The 23,452-nt window shown below is 32.2% G+C and overlaps 1 protein-coding gene across 6 annotated transcripts in view; it reads left to right on the top strand.

Moving 5' to 3' along the window:
* slgA (proline dehydrogenase slgA) overlaps positions 1-23,452 on the top strand; it is a 156,166-nt gene that overhangs the window by 41,050 nt on the left and 91,664 nt on the right. Inside the window, exon 1 of one of the 6 annotated variants that reach the window (XM_017614540.1) lies at positions 22,260-22,282. The exons of the other annotated variants lie outside the window; for them this stretch is intronic. The gene's annotated coding sequence lies outside the window, so the exon portion shown is untranslated. Of the gene's footprint in view, positions 1-22,259; positions 22,283-23,452 lie in introns of those variants that run through there. 6 annotated transcript variants of the gene reach the window in all.

Here is a 23,452-nt window from a genome sequence, read left to right as displayed (position 1 = left end):
TTCACTTTTTGTATTTTTTTAATCTATAATGTGCTATTTGTTTTTTTGTTATTTAATGGCCTTATAACAATTATATTCAACAATTTTTATTGAGCTCGAGGCCGTTTTTTAATGAAAACTTTTTGTGGAAAAGCAAATTATTGTGGCTTAACAAGTGAAATAGTTGAAATAAGCAACAAGAATTAACAAGGCGAACTTAGCACTGTGCGTAGGCAACTGGCTGAGTCAGTGGGATCGTCGGTTCGAATCCTACTGAAAGAAGTCTGATGAGGAAATGTGGTGATTTCCGAAATAGCTATCACTTCTACCATTTTTTCAAATTATTGTTGCTTTTCCACAATAAGTTTTTCATTAAAAACGGCCTCGAGCTCAATAAAAATTGTTGAATATAATTGTTATAAGGCCATAAAATAACAAAAAAACAATTAACTTAAGGACAAGCACACCTACAAAGTTAAACATTATAATAATAGAAATATTAAGAAAAACCAACAACCACATGATCCGGTGAATTTCAGCGGAATAGCTGCGCTTGATTGTAGTTGACTTAACAAGTGAAATAGTGGAAATAAGCAACAAGAATTAACAAGCCAAACTTAGCACAGTGCGTAGGCAACTGGCTGAGTCAGTGGGATCGTCGGTTCGAATCCTACTGAAAGAAGTCTGATGAGGAAATGTGGTGATTTCCGAAATAGCTATCACTTCTACCACTTTTTCAAATTATTGTTGCTTTTCCACAATAAGTTTTCTTTAAAAAACGGCCTCGAGCTCAATACAAATTGTTGAATATAATGTGCAGTGTTGCCATTTTAGCCGCTTTCCGTCTAGATTTAGCCGGTTGCGATAGCAAACAGCCGGAGAAATTTCGATTTAGCCGGCAGCCGATTTGTTAGCCGTTTTGCAGAAAAAAATTAGCCGTTTTTCAAATATGTATATATGTTTCCATTTTTGACTAAGCGACACGAAATCTGTTAGAAATGGCTACTAGCCTTATCGTGAAGAACATTTTCATGTCAGGCAGGGCTGTATGAAATTGGGCCGATTTCGCAAATTTTTATTTTCAACGAAGAAGGGATTTTCTTCATAAATTGTTTGTTATAAATGTCTTAGTTTTAAGTGTGAAGTTTTATTCGCAAACTTAGAAAATAAGCAATTATTTCACTGTTAAGACACTTAAGATGCGTTTGTGTTTGGTGCCAACAAACAGAATAAATAATACATGTAGATATTGTCTTCCCAGATAGCGCATATTCAATTCTGCCTAATTTACAAAACATCATTTTTGCCCACTCCCAAAGGTTTAAGGTAAGGGAAAAATTGATATTTTCAAGCACTATGTACACATATGTATTTTTTTAAACAAACTTTTTTGCTGAGAACTTATTTAAATTCCAAAAACCGAATGCCAACTTGAATTAAAGGAACCAACACTGAAGTGAGTCAAAATGAAAATAAAAGAGCACAAATTTCTATGTAAAGCAAAACTCTCTGGGAATCCTACGAGACATCTGCCGGTCATATGACCGGTCATCTAAATGGGAGATCTGCAGTCTTTTGGCATCATATTTCACATCAGAATTTGAGGGATTTCTGAAAAATCTGACCAGTTTTGTTGTGTAACTGTGATTTTGCATCCCTTGTCAACATATGGCCTCGGTTGATGTTAACTTAAGGTCGTTGTTTTACTGCCTTAAAATTGAAGGGAAATTTTTACAGCGTTTTTTATGTGTATTGGTTTCTATTTGAGTGTATTGACAATCGGTCAGTCTGAAAAGGCCTTGTAGGGAAGACAGTAGGTTTGTTCGTCGAAAATCCAGCGAGAATTATCATTCAAAATATCAGATAGTAAGAGAAAATGCTCCCAAATTCTCTCTCATGTAGAGAAACTTGCAATTTTCTGTACGAACGCAAATTTGCAAGTTTTTCTGCCAGCTGGTGTCCACGGTTACATTTCAAACAAAAGAAATTTGTAAAGAATTTTTAAAATTCTTTCAGAGGGGCAAAAAGCATACATGTTTTCAAATGCTCAGTTTGAACAAATATTTTAAAATTATTGTTTTGAAATAAGATGATGACATTTTTCGGATACGAAAAATGAACAAATATGAAAATCGTTTTCTGAGCATTTCCGGAAACGAAAAATGTACGAGAACTGCACTTTCGGCAAAAAGTACGTTTCTCTGCTGGCTGGGTGTTCATCAGTTATCAACGGTCCCAGTTAAAATGAATTCAGTATTTTTTTTTTAATTTTCGGCTTGCTTTTTTATTAAACTAGACTACTAAACCTATGCCTAAAACCATCTACGAATATCAAAACCAGTTGCAACAAATGAGTTCATACTTATGTATGTACATTAAAGTGGTCCAAAAATGTATGTAAAAAAAATAAGGTCGGATTTTTAATGCCGCCACCCCCTAGGATTGTTCTATATCGAAAAAAATATACCCCTATATTTTTATTTTGAAAAAAAAAAAATAAAAATAGGGAGTGCTCAAAGCGCTCAAAGTTTTCCATGTATTTTATATGGGGGAAAAACAACTTTTCGTAGACATAGTGCAGAATTCTTGAAAATCAACAGTTTTCGATCGGAAAACTTTTCTTATCTTCAGGAGATTCCCAGTAATAATACGCAATTGTCTCTTTAACCATTTTTTCATAGTAACTATATTTTATAGGTCCTCCAAAACCCCTAGAAAATGCAATGGAAAAATCTTTAATCATAAAAAATGGTTAAATAAACAATTGGGTATTAATACTGGAAGTCTCCTGAAGAGAACCACAGTTCTCCGATTGACAAATATTGATTTTTAAGAGTCTTATACCATTTCTACGAAAAATGGTTTTCTCTCCATATAAAATACATGGAAAACTTTGATTTCAAAATAAAAAAAAGGGTATATTTTTTTCGATATAGAACAATCCTAGGGGGTGCCGGCATTAAAATTCCAACTTAATTTTTTTGGACCACTCTAATGTACATACATACCCCTGTCTCTTATACACATCTGACTTAAGTTGATTATAGCTTTTTTTAATGTTATTCCTAACNATTTTTTTCGATATAGAACAATCCTAGGGGGTGCCGGCATTAAAATTCCAACTTAATTTTTTTGGACCACTCTAATGTACATACATACCCTGCGTGAAACCCTAAACTAGTAAGGAAAAATACTAGTTTATAACTAGAATTTCCTGACAGAAACCGAACTAGTTCGAAATTGACCAGACTTGTACCAAGTACAATACGATTTATTCATGCCCGGTTTTATTTGACTTCGACAGTTTAATACAATAAACTACACAAAATATTAGAACTTTTATTTGGGTATATTGTAAACCATTAAACCAGACCTGTTAAATAATGATTAATATTTTTTGGATAACCATTTAATGATCAAACACCGATATTACCAGCTTTTTAATGATTAATAATTAATTACTTAAAAAGAATGTTAATTAATTCATTAATCTTAATTACATCATTATTTTATTATTTTTAACTTTTTTTAATTACACGATTAATATAATTATTTGATTAATTTCTATTATCAATCAACAAGCCAAACTATAGACAAAAATTGAGAATATTTAATAACTGCTTCAATTATTTATTTATTTTATTCTTATCCAAATCTAGAAATTTAAATATTACTTATTACTTTTATAAAATTTTAAAAAGAATAGACTGAAATGTGCAAAGTTAATGAATTTAATTTATTTTAGTGACGCAAAAATGAACTGAAGTATTCATTTTATTTTTAACTAAAATGATTTCTTTTGCATTTTCAATCTTACTATCTTACTATCTTATCTTACTATCTTACTAATATTATAAATGTGAAAGTTTAATACAATAAACTACACAAAATATTAGAACTTTTATTTGGGTATATTGTAAACCATTAAACCAGACCTGTTAAATAATGATTAATATTTTTTGGATAACCATTTAATGATCAAACACCGATATTACCAGCTTTTTAATGATTAATAATTAATTACTTAAAAAGAATGTTAATTAATTCATTAATCTTAATTACATCATTATTTTATTATTTTTAACTTTTTTTAATTACACGATTAATATAATTATTTGATTAATTTCTATTATCAATCAACAAGCCAAACTATAGACAAAAATTGAGAATNATTTATTTTATTCTTATCCAAATCTAGAATTTTAAATATTACTTATTACTTTTATAAAATTTTAAAAAGAATAGACTGAAATGTGCAAAGTTAATGAATTTAATTTATTTTAGTGACGCAAAAATGAACTGAAGTATTCATTTTATTTTTAACTAAAATGATTTCTTTTGCATTTTCAATCTTACTATCTTACTATCTTATCTTACTATCTTACTAATATTATAAATGTGAAAGTTTAATACAATAAACTACACAAAATATTAGAACTTTTATTTGGGTATATTGTAAACCATTAAACCAGACCTGTTAAATAATGATTAATATTTTTTGGATAACCATTTAATGATCAAACACCGATATTACCAGCTTTTTAATGATTAATAATTAATTACTTAAAAAGAATGTTAATTAATTCATTAATCTTAATTACATCATTATTTTATTATTTTTAACTTTTTTTAATTACACGATTAATATAATTATTTGATTAATTTCTATTATCAATCAACAAGCCAAACTATAGACAAAAATTAAGAATATTTAATAACTGCTTCAATTATTTATTTATTTTATTCTTATCCAAATCTAGAATTTTAAATATTACTTATTACTTTTATAAAATTTTAAAAAGAATAGACTGAAATGTGCAAAGTTAATGAATTTAATTTATTTTAGTGACGCAAAAATGAACTGAAGTATTCATTTTATTTTTAACTAAAATGATTTCTTTTGCATTTTCAATCTTACTATCTTACTAATATTATAAATGTGAAAGTTTGTATGTTTGGATGTTTGGGAAATCATCACGCGGAAACGACTGAACGGATTTGCATGAAATTTTATACGCAGATAGCTTATGGGCCAGATTGGTTAATAGGCTATAGGCTATTTTTTAAGAGTTGTCACCTGTTAAAAAAGTTTAATTTATTTAATATGCGGGAACGACTGAACGGATTTGCATGAAAATTTGCACATAAATAGCTTATTACCTATGTAGATTGGAATATAGGCTACTTTTCTTAAGAGTTGCCACCTGGTAAAAAAGGTTAATTAAATTAATACGCGGAAACGTCTGAACGGATTTGCATGAAATTTTGCAAGCAGATAGCTTATGACCCACCGGGGGAAATAGGCACAGAGATAGCTTATGACCTACGTTGGAAAACTGGCTACTACTTTAGGAGTTGATACCTATTAGACAATTTTAATTAAAGTAATACGCGGAAATGACTGAACTGATTTGCATTAAAGTTTGCACACAGATAGCTTATGACCTAGATTACTTTTTTAAGAATTGCCACCTGTTTAAAAATGAAATTTTGCTCACAGATGGTTTATTACCTGGATTGAAAAATAGGCTACTTCCTTAACCGGTCTCCCAATCAGAACGAAATTTGGTACACGTTAGATGGCGTTATACTGAAAGTAATTCCGATAAATCAAGTCCCCTTCCATACAAATTGGAATTTTCATATTACATACATACATGTCTTTGGAAGTATTTGTGGGAGAAAACTGGAACTTGGTATAGAGATATGTATGTGAAATCAATGTTGGCATTAATCGATTGATTTTTTAATCAATTAGTTCGATTGAATTCAATCTGCTTACAGTTAATCATGATTAATTTTAATCTGATTAAACAGTTAACAGTTAAACAGTTAATCGTAACCGCGATTAAAAAAATACAGTTTTTATCATTAACTCTTAATTTGATCCAGTAGGTTTGGTGATTAATTAATTTATGCTGGAATTTTCCTGTGCACACAAAGCAAGTTAATCCGGTGTGGCTAAGTTGGGTTTCCTCCCCAATCTGAGCAATTTGGTGTGCATTTTTATTAAGCTCTATACCAACAAACGTTTTACAAACTAGGTTTGTAAAAGTTCCCAGTTTATGTATTACTAATAACAATAATTATAATTGTTTTTTATATTATGTGCTTTTTGTAAGCGTAAAATACAAAATAATTACTATAACTGGTGTTTGGTTTCAAATTCGGACAAACTAGACAACTTAATCAGATTTTATTTTTAATTGGATTGACGATTAATGATTAAAATTAATTAATCGTAATCGCAGACACCGATTAACGACTAAAAGAATTTAATCATTAATCGTATAGTTAATAACGAATAATTAATTTTAATCGTCAAACGCGATTAACATTTTAATCGTTAGTCAGATTAACATTTTGCCAACACTGTGTGAAATCATATTCATACTCACAAGAAAAATGGACGTTTTTGGAAAAGAGGCGTAGCACCTCCCATACTGATTGAAAGTTTCATATTGCATATCTCTTCAAATGTTTGGGTAAAGTACTCAAGCTTGGTATGGAAATACATATCTATGTACGTATGTGAAACTAATACCATACTCATGGAGAAAAATGAGAGTTATTGGAAAAGGTGGTGTGGCAACGCCCATGCAAATTGATTTTTCTATGCTGCATATCTCTGGAGGTGTTTATTGCAGAGGACTGGAACCTGGCGCCGAGATGTGTATACAAAATTAATTCCATACTCATGGAGAAGAATTTGCGTTATTCGAAAAGGGGACATGGTTCCTGCCGTACAAATTTAATTTTATACTGCTTATCTCTAGAGGTGTTCATGGTAGAGTACTGGGACTTGGTACTGGGGTATGTAAAATCAATTCTAAATTCATGGAAGAAGATTAGGGTTATAAGAAAAAGGGGCGTGGCACCTCCAGTACAAATTTACTTTTTCTTGCCACATATCCCTGGAAGTGTTTGTGGAAGAATACTAGAACTTGGTATGGAGTTGTGTATACAAAATGTATCAATTGCTCATGGAAAAAATGTGAGTTATTAAAAAAGGAGGCATGTCGCCTCCCATACATACTAAAAACTTCTTAATACATATCTCTGGAAAGATAGAAAATCTCTCGAAGTATTTTAAATTTGTTATGGAGATTTATTTTATAAGTGCCGTACTGACAGAATAAATTTCATTAAATGGAAAAGGGAGAGCCGGGTTCGGCCTTATAATCTAAAGCTCTCTTGAGGCATTTGCTACAGTAAAGAGAAGTGGTATTTTATCAAGGCCAGGTTACTAAATTTGAGTTGGAAATATTAGAAGTCGCCGTGGCACCTCCAAGAAGGTTACACGTTCACGCGTCGTATACCTGGAAACATTTTAAGGTAAACATAGAGGGATTGATATCTTTCTTGAAACCTGAAACCTTTTACTTTTAATAACATTTAATGAAAAATACATTTAATTGTATGTTCGAAACTAGAAATATTTATGTATTTATTTTTGCTTTTAATTAATACTCAAAAAATTTAACACTAATTATTGGCAAACCTAAGACTGCTAAATAAAAATGTGTAGTCTTTTAAAGTGTACTTAATCAAAAGTTTTTATTGTATATTCATGAATTCATTTTATTTTTTGACTCCCAAATTAGTGGTTTCGGTCCAGTATTTTTCTGTATATTTCTGACCGAAATCTGACAATTGCCATCTCGTAGGACATCCCCATGTTCAAATACCAGTTGATTGCATGGAAAAAAGGTAGTTGGCTGACTAGTTGGGCATGCGGTTCATACAAGTTGTGAGGTAGTTTACAACTAGTACATTTGACTACAGGGTGGGCATGGGGTTCATACTAGTTGTGAGTACATTTGACTACAGGGTAGGTACAAAGCCGTATGCATGTGCGGAGTTTGCATAATCGGAAGTAATAATCTATTGTACCGCATTTCCTCTTACTATGCATAAGCCTAAATGTATGCAACCATTTACAGTGGCAAGTAAACACAGGGTGATTCTAATGAAATTAAAAATTTTATGCTGAAATACAAGAAAATAATAACATGCTGTGCAATGGCGCATGGCATAATTCTTTCCTTTTCCGCTGCAGCCTTTCTGCATTTTTAGGCGCAGTGCTACAAAAAGTAAACGCATGCGCAAGGTTGCAAATTCGCAGGGTGCACTTGATGCTTTTTTTTTGTATTCCGTTATTCGAAAATTGTTTTTGGTGATGCATTTCCGAACGTTCTTTTTTGCAGTTCGCAAACCTTTTTCTATACATTGATGCATTTATGATGCCTTTCCGAACGTTTTTTTGCAGTTTGCTTTTAATAAGGTTTTAAACAAATTAACAAATTAATGTATAGAATTAACAATAACAATCGCGCCTTCAAATTTAAATAGCGGCAAATCAGCCCTTCCAAATTTTCTGCTGGGATATGCGTTACAGCTTCGCAAATTTTACCCCTACCGAAACCAAAGATGTATACACATCAAAAAAGGTCTGAAAATTCACTGCGGGAAATTTTGTTATTCTCTTTTTGTCTTCGCCTTCTCGTTTTTACCTTTCCAAGTTTTGCAAAATGTTTTGAATGGACCATTATATCATAGTACAAGGTGTGCTATCAACTTCACATTCCTAGGCAAATTTTGAAATAATATTTTGGATACTAAATCGTATTAAAACAAAATGTCGAAATTAGCTTCATATAGAAACAGTGTCTCCGTTAATTAAGAAACCGATTTTCTTAAATATCATAACTTTACGATACCCACATATTGACTAGATTTTACTGTTTATTTAAATATTTTTTAATTTTAATTAATTGTTTATAAAAATATGGTTTATTCCGTAACAAAAACTGTATGAATCTAAGTTTGAATCTTTGTACAACATTAAAAAAAGGACAAACTTTTATAGTGAGTATAATCGATTGGAAAAATTCGAACTTGGTTTGTGATACGGTCTAAGTGATTTGCGTTTTTAATTCATGACATATTTACGAATACGATTTTATTATTTTTCCTTTTTTTTTGGTAGTGGAGCTTAGTGAGCCTCCATAAGAATGAAACACTTTCCTTTGTATACATTACCCAATTCAGTTCCAATGAAATTGTATACACTTAAAAAAATAAGTGAAGTTTGGGTACCGTGGAATGTATGAGGTTCACATCGAAATTGACACAGTGAAGCGAATCAAAGTTCATTAAAAGCTGGGAATATCTATAATCTGTTTCTTTAAAATATGGAAAAATATGGGGATAACGACCATCGAATGGTAACATCATTCATCATTCAATCCATGATTTATTACACATATGTATATATGTCTGTATGTAAATAATATGAGTAGTCCACTTGCACATAGCGTTATGTGATTTTATAAGAGTAAGCCATAAATTAAAAAAACGACTACGATAACAAGTAACATCTTAATTGAATCTTTTTCTTTAATAATAATAATAATAGATTGGCGCTTACACATATGTAAGTGTTTGGCCCAGCTTCTGCTCCGACTTGTGGCGTGCGCCTTGATATTGTCACATATTGCGGAGGGACCTACAGTTGTACGCCGACTCCGAACGGCGATTGTATTTTTATGAGAAGCTGTTTTTCATGGCAAAAATTTATTGCAAAGATTTTTAATTTTTTTAAGCTTTTTGAGTCTCCGAAGACATTGAAATAATGAGAAAAAGTTTTCGAAAATTTTTCGATGGTTTTTTTTTTATCAATTAATACGACAGAAATCGCGCGCGTAGGGTTCGGTTTGTGTTGTTTGCCTTGCCAACTTATGTCAAATATGACACCACATATATATGGCACGCCACCTATTGGAAAGTGTTACCCGGTCACTTTGACTTTAACGCACAACAGCTTTCACAGCACAAAAAAGGTACTAAAACCCATTCGTACAATAGAAACTGTCAAAATATGCAAAAATGTGCCAGAATGGAATTGAAAATAACTAAATAGTGTACAAATTAATAAAACTACAAAATATTGCGAAATAAAATATGAATTACAAAAGTAAAACCGCATATCTGAACAATCAGTTGTATGTGAGCTACATGTTATAGTGAACCGATTTCGATGATTTTCAGAAATAGTTAAGGTAATATCGAAAAACAGTCACTTGCAAAAGTTTAGCAAGATAACTTCAAAACTGAGGGAATTATTAACAAAAAAGTTAAAATTGAAGCAAATTTTCAAGTACCCTTATCTCAAAAACTGGAGCTAATCTGGCAAACCGCGGGACGCCATTGAATTAAGAAGATCCCAATCAAGTAAGATCAGCTATCAAAACCTTTGCCCAGAAAAAAAGTGGAAAACCTGAGCACAGTGTTATAATCGACGAAAATTTCACCGTCAGAGCTCTAAAACTTCCCTCATAAATATCTCAAAATTTTGACGTGATACGGATTTTCTGAAAACGGCATCGTAATCTAGAGGTCAAAATTAAGTTAATGTGTTTTGTCGTTTAGCTGTGATATTTTTGCCTCCCTACTTTGTAATGGAATATGCGCATGTTGAAATTAAATCCTACCATTTTTTTTGCTCATTTGAAAAATATGCGTTTTCAAATATGATATTCAAATTTTATTTTTATTAAATCACAAGTCGTTTGGTACACACATTGTCAAAAATATATTGATATACATGTACTTATAAATAAGTTACAACATTTAATAAATGAAATACAGATGTTTTACATATTACTATATATGTACATACATAAAAAANGAAAAAGTATCGATACTACTCAGTATAGGACTCATTACACAACTTTTTTTGGGATACTAAAATTATTTTATTCTTCAATCGTATATCTAGTTATTTCCTGAAATTAAAACAATAGAAATTTAAAATATTTGATTTTTATTTCATTGCAGTACTTACTTTCACTTTAGAAGCAATTTTAACGTTAAATGTACATACGTACATATATATATATATATACATATATATATATATACTTTCTCGAATTTCAAATGTTATTAAAAATTTTTGTAAACTTTTTGGGTATTCATTTTTGTAGCCTATTCAATTTTAGTATAATAAAGTGCAAGTTTGAATTAAAAGTCAACGGTAGTAGGCTACACGTAAAGTTGAATAGGTTACAAAACTGCATACTCAAAAAGTTTCTAAAAATTCTGAATTTTCGTGAACTTTGCGTAAAGTTTTAAGGCCTTGTTCATAAAAAATAAAATAGGTTTGTAAACTGAAAAATGTATGAAAATGTAATTTTACTAAGCTCTTTAAACCTACTTTATTTTTTATGAATAAGGCCATTAAACTTATACTTATTTGGTTTATGTTATGCAACAGACTACAAGCAATTTCAGTTTATTTTAAATGATGGACAAAATTGAATGATAGTAATCCATATAAGCAACGAAAATTGGGTTGCCAATGGTAGAAAAAAATTTAAAAATTGTGTTTTTTAAAAAGTTTTCAATACAAAGTGTTACGCTTCAAAGAAATTCCAAATTTCATAATTTACAATTAAATACGCGGCCTTAAATTAAACACCGAAAATCCCGCAAGTAAATATAACGAGGTTTTCGATACCCGAAAATCACGTGAGAAAGTGACCCTAGGGAGAAATTGTTTCCCGAGCAATCTCGGTACATCGAAGGCTCTACTTAAAAAGTTTGTATTTAAGTTAAGAAACCTCAACTGTGTCAATGAATTTTCATTGATTTTCTAGAAACTGACGACAATTGTAAAAATGTGTAGCCAATAACAACAACAAAAAAACAATGGTTTTTTTAAATTTTCGCATAGTTTTTAATGGTGATTTCGTTTCTTCCAAAAAATGTTGCCCTTCCATGGTGCAAAATGTGTTTGATGTCACACTCAACTCTGTAAAAGGGCATGATTTTGCCCTCTTGTCCTTGTGTGACTCATGCATTTCCTTTTAAGCGGCCATCTGGTTTTCAGGGCGACCTCCCCTAACAAAGCTTCAAAGGGCAGATAATGTTCCTTTTTTGCCTTAAGAGCGAAATGCACAACACAAGCGGCTTGACAAACCAAGCGAAATATAATTTTGCTTCAATCCATTTGTGTTGTGTATGGGGGTGTTAACTCTGAGGATAAAATTAAATGTTTCCAGTCGGAATATTGGTTCAGGTACTGTGGAAATGCATCAGGGATACGCCCAACCCGCCAAAATATTTAAACTATTCGGGTTGTATGGGTTCATTTAATGAAGTAGTGCCGTGCTACGCCTTAGGGAACAAGAACTTTGGTAAAATCGACGATAAAAAGAAAAGTAACAATAAATGAACATTTTCAAAGAATTTGGCAATTTCTGCGGATATATTTCGCAGGCTTTTATCAATTTAAATAGGACAATGATCAGAAATATCCTCCGAAACTGGAGCCAAATAGGTAGATATCCCAACTTTTTATAATCATGGAGTAAACCTTCGTAAGCCCAGATTTGAGTCCTACAGAAAACTTATGGAATTGTTTGAAAATGCCACTGTTCAATTGCGAAAATTCCACCAATCGCATGCAAGACCTTGGGCATGGCGTTGATGAAAACCGATACGCAATCTCAACAGATTTCATCTAAAAACTGTGCGAAAGTATCCCAAGATGACCAGAAAAGCTAAAATATTTAAATTGGTTATGTAAAATTTATTAAAAGTCAAGCAAATGGCAAGATTTTCTATCGGGTGCAAAACTGGAACAATCTAGTTGCTACATTTTTTTTGCAATTTTCTTCTTTATCTGCTTGTATTAATTATATTTTTTTATGGCCTTCTGATGAAATAAACATTGGAAATGTGAAATCCGAAACTAGATTACAAAAAAGTCTTGATATATTGCGAATATATCGCTAGAAAATTCGAATTATGTATTACTGTTCCGGTTTTGCTCATCAGTGTATACCCATCGGACCAAATAAACTGTCGCTAAAGGCTCGTGTGTTGCTCCGCTGTATATGTACATAAGTATGTACGTGAATTTGCGAATCAAAACCTTTGTCTAAATTTGAGCTGGGCGATGAAATTACATGTGTAACTAAGTGCGTCTACGATTACGATTACTTTAATCCTAGTTTCAAAATAGTTTGAATTAGGATTGAAATAATCGTAAAAGATAAAAATTATATATATATATAAGATTAAAATTATATTAAGAAAACTTAGTAGCACATGATGTAATTTTTATCTCAAAAAATATCAGTTAAAAATTTTTAACTTATCTATGTGAATTGTACTCATTTCTTAGCTAAAATCACTACTAGACATAAGAATTTGTACGTAATAAAAATACGCATGTTTCAGATAATTTTGAATTTAGCAACCTTAAGTTTATTTATATCTACCTACATGAAAAAATTTGGACCTCCGCTCCCTTCGTGCTCACTCTTTATATAGTATCAATGGATCGTGTGTCACCTTACTCCTTTCTGTACGCCATCACGCAGTCACTTCTTGTTACAGATGGGAAAAATGTAGAAGAAATTGACGACTAAGTCGAACCGGACTTGCTGCTTGATAGTTGCATGGATAAAATAATAAATGTTTGCAGTAATATATGTTTGGTTGACTGTAAATCTCAGAAACGAAAGTATTTTTTAAACCGTCTGATTTAGAAAACCCCTCCAGCTAATCATCAGATTATGCAACGGCACGACCAGGGCATCTAGATGAACGTTCTGTGTGAAAATCTGACGCGCTCGAGTAAGTCCAAATGGCGCTTTTTTTGCGTCTTCAAGAAGACGCCACGAGCGTGCGTCACATCTGAATCGTCAGATTATTGAATGGGAGGTTCATTCGGGCCCATTTAACATCCCTTGTGAATATCTGACGCGTTCGACTAAATTTTTTTGTCACCCATTTTTGACCCCTCCGTACGCCCACCCCCACCATGCAAACCGGCAGATTAGCATATCTCCGTCATCAGAAACACGTTCGATTTATTCACTATCAATATCTGATGCACTCGAGTAAATCCATGCAACTGTTTTTTTTTTGAAAGCCTGTAGATCCGCCACCCACCGCTGGAAGGAAAAACATCACATGACCCTTTTTCCCCCTCATACATATCGATGGCTGAGTGGAAGATCGACCTATCTCGGCAGCCATTTCGAAAACGCCCTATCTCAGAAAATTTTTGAACAACGCTCTATCTTAGAAAACTTTTCAAGAACGCCCTACTTCAGAATTTGATTGAAAAACGCCCTATCTCGAAATTTAGTTGAAGAACGCCCTATCTCAGCTGCCGATTCCAAATCGCCCTATCTCAGCTTATTTTCAATATATTTCCGTTTGAGATAGGGCGTTTTTGATCCGAATTCTGAGATAGGGCGTTATTCAACCAAACTCTGAGATAGCGTGTTTTTCGATAAAATTCTGAAATAGGGCGTTTTTCAATAAAATTCTAAAGTAGGGCGTTCTTGAAAAGCTTTCTGAGATAGGGCGTTTTTGAACTGGCTGCCGAGATAGGTCGATCTTCCACTCAGCCATCGATATAGTCCTCAAAATCCAAAGGGCAAAATGACGCTCGAGTAAATCCCGATTTAGCATCGTGGGGTCCTCTACTATAATCTATAAAATATGCATATTATACATTCTAAATTACTTTCAATCATATATTGCTGAAAAATATTTTAATTAAGATACTTAAGTTGTAATTGACCCTATAAAACGACATAACAAAAGGATGTTAAATGTAAATATAAATTTCTACCCCCAGTAGTGTAGGTATGTTCGATTCATAGAAATTAAAAAGTATACATACATAGATATACAATTTCCGAGATTTTATGCAATAAATATGGTCAATCGTCACAAATACAACGTTCAATATCCTATTTTAATGCATAAATTTTTCGCGGTTTATGTGCATGTACTACTGATTTCAAACATACCTACAACAAGTAGTTTAAAGATGTTAAATCACAACTTGAAATAATGGAAAATTAGCTTCTACTGAAAGATGTATTTTTGCGTGCTGATTGCCTGATCATGGCTAAAGTGTTTAGTGTATGGTTGCCAAACCATTTGAAAATCCCAATCCTTTAGAAGCAAACCAATAAATTAAAAGTATAATCATTTATTGTAATATCTGAATATTATTTCCATAAACGAATAAATTTTAGGTAAGTTTATATGAAAATACACTCGAAACATTGCTCAAAACGTACAAGAAAGGTAAGATAGATTTATTTTGGAACGCATTTCCGTCATCCCTTGTCAATTTTCGTTTGGAGACAAACCGATTTCGGCAATGTGCCATCTTCAATGTAATTCGTTCCAAAATACATCACATACCAACCCTGTCGTCGGGAACAACATCCAAAAAAGAAAAATAGATTATTCAGTTTATTTAAATTGAGGAACGGAAGTACTAAAGTATAAATAAATGTTTGCCTTTCTACTTTAAATTAACAGCTATAAACTTTTACTATTGTATTTTCTTCACTTTTCTATCAAACCATTGTTGTCTGGTGAATTGCTAATTCCAGAAACTCAATTATAATAATAATACTAAAATAATACAAGACACCACAAAAATGCACACAATAAAGTTAATCTCAAAGTAAATGTTTTTTGCCATATTCACTATCTCTGTTCTACACCTGGTATTTGTGAACTTCCGGCAAAACAAAAAACAAGAATAGCTTAAGATAAATAGACAACGAACGACCATCATTTAAGAAATGTTATGCCTAGGGATTAACTGTTAAAATAACGTTAATCATAACCTCAGACAAACCAAACATTAAAATTCTTAATCTTTTATAAACAAAAATTAATTTTCTTATGTACACAAAAATGCTTGTTAGCCGACGTGTGATCGTAATAGGGGTATTCTCCAAATCTTGCAAAGCCTTTGCACGTAGCACGGATTGCATGGATTGCATAACTTGCAAACACACAATAACAAAATACATGGGAAACAACATTTCGCATCGCTGCAAAATATGCAACGTCGAAACCTAAAATAGCATAGCAAGATAAATGCAAATATATCTCATGATCCGATGATCGGATCTAAACCAGTTTCGTATGGGACCACCTCTGAGACACTACCTTTCCGATGCAAAAATCGAAATCGGTTGACGTGGTCCAAAGTTATGCGGTAACATACATCAAAAAAAAATAATAAATAAATATTCCGACGAACTGATAACCTCCTCCTTTTTTGGAAGTCGGTTAAAACCAACAGTAAGTACTCTATGTATGTACATATGTATTAAAAATATTAAGTATGTAAAAGATCTAGAATAAAAAAACAATAGGCAAATCATACACAAAAATGGACTTCCGGTCAGTTTAACCCACTTCCGAAATAGAGCATCACCGATTTGGTAGTTCATATTTTTGCTTTTTTTCAATAAAAAATATAAGGGGTGGACGGGTGGTATAGGACACCCTGTCTACATAATTATTTTGGGGCGAAAGGATGCGTACATGGGCGTAGCCAGAACGAAATTTAGGGGGGGAGGCTATACAATTTTTTTTTTTCAAAACCAATAATTACACTGTGAGACAAATGGTAGGGGTCAGTGATCGGGAAGGGTTCAAGCTACCGGGGAAAGTTATATCGGTAAAAAAGAAGTTATACGTGTCCCGCCGTTTCGCTGGGTCACGTCTAGGAATCGAGATATATCGATTTGAAGTTAGTAACTATGATATAGGGGAAATTGTCACCTTTGTTGGTCTTTTTTTTGACATAACTCGAGAACCACTAGTCCGATTTTGCTCAAACAAATTTAAAAAAAATTAAAATTACAATTCCTTTAATGTTCATAGTACGTTTTTCTATATAATCAACAGTTTTGCCGGTAAAAATAAATGTACGAAGAAAAAAAATATTTTTTGCCTAAAATATTAAATTTTTTTATTTTTTAAATTCATAAAAAATCCAAAACGGAAAAAAGGCAAGTCGTATTACTTTCACGCAAAGTCACATAACCTTTAAGCAAAATGAGACATAGATCATGAAAATCGATGGACGCGTTTCGCTTTTATTCACAATTAAGTGAAGGTATCTCATTTTGACAAGAATATTTCCCCTATATGATAGTTACTAACTTCAAATCGATATATCTCGATTCCTAGACGTGACCCAGCGAAACGCCGGGCCACGTGTAACTTATTTTTGACCGATATAACATTTCCCGTTGGTTTCATCCCATCCCGATTTGACTGTCGCATAGTATTATTAATAAAAAACTGTTATTATAGCTTAAAATTATTGTGACCAATAGAGGTATGTTGTACACAAACAAATAAATAGAAGTTCACAAAAGTTGTTATAAAGCTATTCGTCGATTTAAATAATTAACTTTTTACTGCACATGTTTTTTTACGAGGACGAAGCATCGAAGCCTAACCCCGTCGGTGTGAGACTTTAACCCAAACTAAACCTTCTACCGTTATGTACCGTTCCCCACCCGGTACCACAGTCAAGGATTTCGTCGGGATAATAACACTGTGTGACTGATAAAGTCAAAGATGTATTGATGCACAAAAAATATGCATACTTAGAATTTTGAATCCCCCTGACANCGAAGCATCGAAGCCTAACCCCGTCGGTGTGAGACTTTAACCCAAACTAAACCTTCTACCGTTATGTACCGTTCCCCACCCGGTACCACAGTCAAGGATTTCGTCGGGATAATAACACTGTGTGACTGATAAAGTCAAAGATGTATTGATGCACAAAAAATATGCATACTTAGAATTTTGAATCCCCCTGACAATCTGGACTTAAGGTATAAAAACGCGTTTTACGTAGTTTGAGCCTTATAATTGTTCGTAACTTAAGTTCTGTTTATCCGACGAAAAAATAAAAATATATACATACAATGCGTACACGGTAACCGCAACCCTCAATACGTGGAATTCCTTGATTAATGCAAGTCTCTAAAGCAAAACATTGTAACCTTTATAAGTGCAGTTTCAGAATAATTTTACCTCAATATCTACAACTTTATTTGTTAATGCATGCCACGCACACAAAATTTGAATTTTTTGCATTTCTTTGATTTACCAGTATTCAGGAAAAACATCAAAATGGTGTTTCTGTTAGAGTGAAAGTGAAGAAAATAAGCAGGAAAAAGCAATTTTAAGCGCTTAGATAAACATAAAACATTAGTAAATATGCTTCCAAATATGCTCGAAAAACAACAAAAAATCTAAGTACAGTTTAATGTTTTGTTTTTTATTCAGCTTATTTCAAGGATTGGTCGGAATTCGAAATTTTCATATTTCCAGTGGTGTTAATGCATCGATTTAGTTGTCACTTTTTACTATTATTAAAAATAATGCGGATTATATTACGCTAAGATATGAATCCTTGATTCTTTTTAAGACTGAATTTAATTGTTTTCAAATATTTGTTATCCTCCATTTGAGTTAATTATATTTAATCTCTTCAATAACACCGATGCCTCCCCGTAGAGACAAAACTTTGGTTTAAAATTTTTGTATCTAAGCAGAACTGCAATTGAAGTTACGAGTTAAAAAATCAACCAAATCGGTTTTTATGTTATTACTAGCAAACCTTGCGGACTTCGTCCCGCCCAAAATACATTTTTTATTTAAACATTTCGTCCAACGTTTTTACCAATAATTCACGATCACGTTTGGTTTTGTGGTTGTCAGAAGGCATATACTCCATTGCCGTGTTAGCTAACCTAATGAAAGCGTTATGTTCCTGAAGAAGTTCTTGTGGTAACAATTATCTGGTCCGATGGTGAATCGTTCTTGAATCTGTATAGTAAAGTTTGTGGCAATTTCAAAATGGGGGAGTATCATTAGGCCCTTATTATAAATTACATTCGATCTTCGACTGTGGTCGAAAGTGCTGAGCGAACGAATTTTCATTTGGTATTATGGCGCTCATTCGCTGAAGAATAGCGCTATTGTGAATTTCGCTCGTTTAGGTTGTTCACAATATTTTGTAGAATACTTTTCACCGCTGAGAAGCTTTGTTTACAAATCGAGCAAACTAAAGTGTGCTTTTACATATGTACATATGTACATATGTAAATTTGTGCAAATTAAAATGAAATAAAAAAGCGAGTTTATAAAAACGTGGTAAGAATTAGTACAACGGAGTCCTGGTTCAACGATTCGTCAGAGGATGAGAGCTTAGAAAACTGGCATTAAGAGAGTTTAAGTGCAGTCTTTCGAATATATTTTAACATACAATATATTTAAGAAATTTTGACATCCAAATCTATTTAAAATATATTAAAATCATGATAAAAGCATAACAAAGTAAAACCATGATAAAAACATTACAAGGTAAATTCATTCTCTCAATTCATCGGCCATGATTTTTTTCTGACGTTTGCCAGCATTTTAAATCATATAAAATTGAGAATAAAAAAACGAAATTGTTCACAATTGTTGTTGTTTGAGATTGAAAATGGGAATATGTGTGTGAGTTTGAGTGTTGAATTTTTAAATTATATAGCTGGCACACGTCAAACAGCCTCTCAATGGGTTTACCTTGTTATTTATGTTTTTATCATGGGTAAAACCATTGGAGGCAGTCTGACGTTTGCCAGCAATATAATTTGAAAATTCAAAACTCAAACTCACACACATATTCCCATTTTCTAACTGAAATAACAACAATTGTGAACAATTTCATTTTTAACCGACTCCCAAAAAAGGAGGAGGTTATCAGTTCGTCGGAATATTTTTTTTTTTTGATGTATGTTACCGCATAACTTTGGACCCCGTCAACCGATTTCGATAATTCTTTTTGCATCGGAAAGGTAGTGTCTCAGAGGTGGTCCCATACTGGTTAAGATTCGATCAGTGGATCATGATATATATATATATATATTTTTTTTTTATATGAGAATTGAGGTCGGTTTTTTTGTGCTAAAAATTACTTGTTTTATTCCCAATTTTATATGATTTTAAAATGCTGGCAAACGTCAGAAAAAAAATCGTTGCCGACGAATTGAGAGAATGAATTTACCTTGTCATGTTTTTATCATGATTAAAACCATGATAAAAATATAGTAAGGTAGAACCGCTGAGAGCTACTTTTAAAATTCTTGACATTTCCAAACATTTTAATTTTTAAATTTACTCACAAACTCACACACACATCATCATTTTGAATCTCAAGCAACAACAGTTTCGAACAATTTCAATTTTTATTTTCCCTTCTATATGATTTTAAAATGTTGGCAAACTTCAAAAAAAAAAATCGTGGCCGACAAATTGAGAGAACGGTTCTACCTTACTATGTTTTTATCATGATTAAAACTATAAACAGCTCTATGATTTTGTTCTCAGAGATCGTGCCAACAGAGTATTGGGATTTTCTTTCGTAAGTAAAACAAGCCTTTCGAACTTGTGTTTAGTATTCACGACGTTAGAACTACATGAAATTAATAAAAATTGTTTATAATTAGTGTCTAGCCGCCAAAAAGTAAGAAAACAAATGCAAAATCATACATTTTCCACAATTTTCTAACACTTCGCTACACCAACGAAAGCAAAATTCTGTTCGACAGAACATTCGATACTCAACGAAAATTTCGACACGCTTGCTCATAATACGAATTTTACTTTCGATCTTCAATAGCCAGCGAAGATCGAAAATCGAATGCAACTCATAATAAGGGCCATAGACTTATTGCAGACGAAATACCTTAGAAGTTTTACAAAAAAAAAAGTAAAAAAGTGTTTAGTGTATGGTTGCCAAACCATTTGAAAATCCCAATCCTTTAGAAGCAAACCAATAAATTAAAAGTATAATCATTTATTGTAATATCTGAATATTATTTCCATAAACGAATAAATTTTAGGTAAGTTTATATGAAAATACACTCGAAACATTGCTCAAAACGTACAAGAAAGGTAAGATAGATTTATTTTGGAACGCATTTCCGTCATCCCTTGTCAATTTTCGTTTGGAGACAAACCGATTTCGGCAATGTGCCATCTTCAATGTAATTCGTTCCAAAATACATCACATACCAACCCTGTCGGGAACAACATCCAAAAAAGAAAAATATATTATTCAGTTTATTTAAATTGAGGAACGGAAGTACTAAAGTATAAATAAATGTATGCCTTTCTACTTTAAATTAACAGCTATAAACTTTTACTATTGTATTTTCTTCACTTTTCTATCAAAACATTGTTGTCTGGTGAATTGCTAATTCCAGAAACTCAATTATAATAATAATACTAAAATAATACAAGGCACGACAAAAATGCACACAATAAAGTTAATCTCAAAGTAAATGTTTTTTGCCATATTCACTATCTCTGTTCTACACCTGGTATTTGTGAACTTCCGGCAAAACAAAAAACAAGAATAGCTTAAGATAAATAGACAACGAACGACCATCATTTAAGAAATGTTATGCCTAGGGATTAACTGTTAAAATAGCGTTAATCATAACCTCAGACAAACCAAACATTAAAATTCTTAATCTTTTATAAACAAAAATTAATTTTCTTATGTACACAAAAATGCTTGTTAGCCGACGTGTGATCGTAATAGGGGTATTCTCCAAATCTTGCAAAGCCTTTGCACGTAGCACGGATTGCATGGATTGCATAACTTGCAAACACACAATAACAAAATACATGGGAAACAACATTTCGTATCGCTGCAAAATATGCAACGTCGAAACCCAAAATAGCATAGCAAGATAAATGCAAATATATCTCATGATCCGATGATTTTGCTTTTTTGTTTTCAGAAAAACTATCAATATTCACGATAGTCTCGAAAAAAACAAAACTATCGATAGCACTATCGATAGCGCTAAATCAGTTAGGTTGCTTTGTTTTTACAGGATCATAGTTAAATAAATATTATCTTATAAAAGTTATAATCATTCAAAATTAAGTAAATGCTTAGCCAAAATACTTTTCTTTTTAGAAAGTTCAAAAACAAACACAAGTTATACATACAAAACAGGATTTACGATTAACATATGTATGTATTTTGGCCTAAATGCGTGCATATTTGAATATGACGTCGGCATCACACTAAAAAACAAAATTTTTAATTCAAATTAAAAAATTCAAATGATTTCAAAATAATTGGTAGAGATGATCGATAGTCCGACTAAACTATCGATATTTTTGATAGTATAAGAAAAAACTATCAATGAGTATTGATAGTATAAAAAAATTTAAACTATCGATACTATCGATAGTGCCATCGATAGTTTGACAACTCTAGTATGGGACCACCGCTGAGACACTACCTTTCCGATGCAAAAATCGAAATCGGTTGACGTGGTCCAAAGTTATGCGGTAACATACATGAAAAAAAATAATAAATAAATATTCCAACGAACTGATAACCTCCTCCTTTTTTGGAAGTCGGTTAAAACCAACAGTAAGTACTCTATGTATGTACATATGTATTAAAAATATTAAGTATGTAAAAGATCTAGAATAAAAAAACAATAGGCAAATCACACACAAAAATGGACTTCCGGTCAGTTTAACCCACTTCCGAGATAGAGCATCTCCGATTTGGTAGTTCATATTTTTGCTTTTTTTCAATAAANAATTAATCGCACAGCCCTAATTTGTAGGCATTTATCAAAAATTGTCTTTTTTCTGTTTAGTCGCCGTAAAGCAAGGACCGCAATCGTTCTGGTGATTGATTTAACGGTGGTAATTTAACTTTGATCCTTGTTGTCACCGATTGACTTCACTTGACGATTTTTACCAATAACTCGACTCCAGCGCCCCATTGCAGCTTTTTTTGTGCAATAGTAGATATTTTCCCTACCGTTACCAATAAATTTACATATATATCGAATATGAGCCAAATCGGAAAATGGGCCAAATCGGGCAAATCGAATTTAGTTTTGGAACTCACCCGCGATGCAAAATTACATCGTTAGATTTAATCTTCACATTTTTATATGAGCTTTGGGAATATGTTAGAAATGAGCATCAGGGGGTCCACCGAAACGAGTAAAGTTTTGAAACGGGGCTACGAGAAAAATAAGTTTGGTAGACTCTGGTATACTATGTAATATACCTCTGCAATTTTGTAAGATGAACTAAAAATGTATACATCGTTTTAAGCTGTAATTACTTAAGAAGTAAACGTCTTGGCTGTTCACCAAACCACTCTATAGTTTTATCAATAATCTCAGATTGGTTCTCTCATACAAACTTTCGATGTACACTCAGAAGACACAAACGTAATGACAAAGTAATAAACAATTGAACTATAAATTTAATTATTAGTTTACCGTTCAATCCATTTTCGCTCATTGTCGAATACATCCAGGTTTTTACCCTTCTTAAATGGAATTACTTTGAAGTTAGCTTGAATAACTTGAAACAGAACCGGATAATCCACACATTCACATTTTTTATTATGAAAATTTACAAATTATTTTGTTAGCATTAAGTGTATGGTTTTATATATAGTATATACATGGGAAAAACCTTTAAAGTTAGGGGGGGACCAAATGATCGAGCTAGCATTTCCATTTTGAATATATAGGAAAAATTCGGAATTTATGGGGGGGGGGGGGGGGGGGGG

This window comes from Rhagoletis zephyria, unplaced genomic scaffold (genome assembly GCF_001687245.7).
Source record: "Rhagoletis zephyria isolate East Lansing unplaced genomic scaffold, Rhagoletis_zephyria_1.1 Rzeph_scaffold_00848, whole genome shotgun sequence".
In the NCBI taxonomy this organism is placed as follows: domain Eukaryota; kingdom Metazoa; phylum Arthropoda; class Insecta; order Diptera; family Tephritidae; genus Rhagoletis; species Rhagoletis zephyria.
Note: the sequence above shows the minus strand (reverse complement) of the source record. Positions and strands in the feature narration are given on the sequence as shown.